Here is a 1560-nt window from a genome sequence, read left to right on the forward strand (position 1 = left end):
TCAGTCTCTGAGTTTTCTGGTTAGTTTACTCATGAACAAAAAGACCCTCCTGATCTCTACTTCCATAATCTACCAGGCACAGTGACTATACTCTTTTCCTTGCAGGTTAACTTATTCCTTCAATTGGCTCATCAATGCCAACCTGAGATTCTCATTCTCCAAGAAAGGCTCTTCCCACTCCCCATCTAGTCCAAGATACATCTCCAGATGTTTCAACTACTGATATAGTCCAATGAACAGTTGCATGAGTTGGGTCTGATTCCTTGCAGCAGGAACAGCTTTTGGACTGAAAATGGTGAAGATCTGCTGAAACATCTCATGCACAATGACTGTAGCATTTCCCCTCTGCAGTTAGCTGCCTTCCATGGCTTCCTTGGGAAGTTAAATCTGGTCCAGCCCTTCCAACATGGCACCAGTGGAAATGTACTCCATTGTAAAATATGCTCAGAAGTGAGAAGTCTTCCTGCAGTTCCTGATTCAGGTCACAACCTAGAGAGCAGAGGGAACTGGAGCAAAGCAGCACCAGGGCAACAGGCAACAAGGTCTAGGAGGTCATGGTAATGCCGATGGATGGTTTGGGACTGAGCAGGGAGATCAGTGAGTCTTTGTCTGAATGTCTTGAGTTTCTGGCTTCTGCTATTCTCTTTTGAAAAAGTGCTGAATGTAATTTTCAATTCTTCAATGGAATTTCCATTTTCTTTAAGCTACTTTCCTTTTTCATCTTAAAACAAACCCCATCTTTAAAATCTTTGTGGAACAGCAACCAAATTTACCCTTAGAGCTTACAGAATAACTTATTTGAGATAAGATATCCTACTTTTCTTATTTTTTTTCACTTCCCTTGTAAGGCACATACAGATAATTACTAAAGCTATTGATTTTATCCTTGAAATATTTCTTACTCCAGTCCTCTTCCCATTCCCTCCATTACCATCATCTGTGTTTAGGTTTTTTAAAATTTCTTCATTTCACTCCATGGCCTTCTCCTTACATGTTCTACAACAATTCAGATCAGAAATCATATTTTGATGAACCTATTAACCCTATCATTCCCATAATTCTCACTGTGTCCTAGTCCCCCTGGTAAATGGACGTCTCACATCATCCACCATACCTAAATCTTCATCTAGTCATACTTGATTTCACTGTGCTGATATTTACTAGCTAGCCAGGCATATATATCCTCTATAGTCTGCCTTCCCTTACCTCATTCTTTCCACATATGAGAGCTTATTCAGATTAACTCTGTCTTGTTCTTGAAAAATTGTGCCAATATTTTCCCCTGTGGCTTTCCTGAACAAATGTAACTTTTTAAAAACAGTATTTTATTTGTTCATTCATTACATGTTTAAACAATTTTAACACTTTTTCTTTAATTTTTCAGTTCCATATTATTTCCTTTTTTCCTTCCATACTCCCTTTGCCCCCTCTCTGATACTGTAATCAATCCAATGTTATTATACATGAGAAACCATGTAAACCATTTTCACCTTAATCATTTTGTAAAAGGAAACCAAAATAGATCAAAAAAAAGTAAAAATGGTATGCTTGAGGGAAAAC

General features: G+C 37.9%; 1 pseudogene; it reads right to left on the bottom strand.

Moving 5' to 3' along the window:
- Positions 1-556, bottom strand: LOC141500083 (interferon alpha-16-like; annotated as a pseudogene).
- Positions 557-1560: the final 1004 nt, after the last annotated feature.

This window comes from Macrotis lagotis, chromosome X (genome assembly GCF_037893015.1).
Source record: "Macrotis lagotis isolate mMagLag1 chromosome X, bilby.v1.9.chrom.fasta, whole genome shotgun sequence".
In the NCBI taxonomy this organism is placed as follows: domain Eukaryota; kingdom Metazoa; phylum Chordata; class Mammalia; order Peramelemorphia; family Peramelidae; genus Macrotis; species Macrotis lagotis.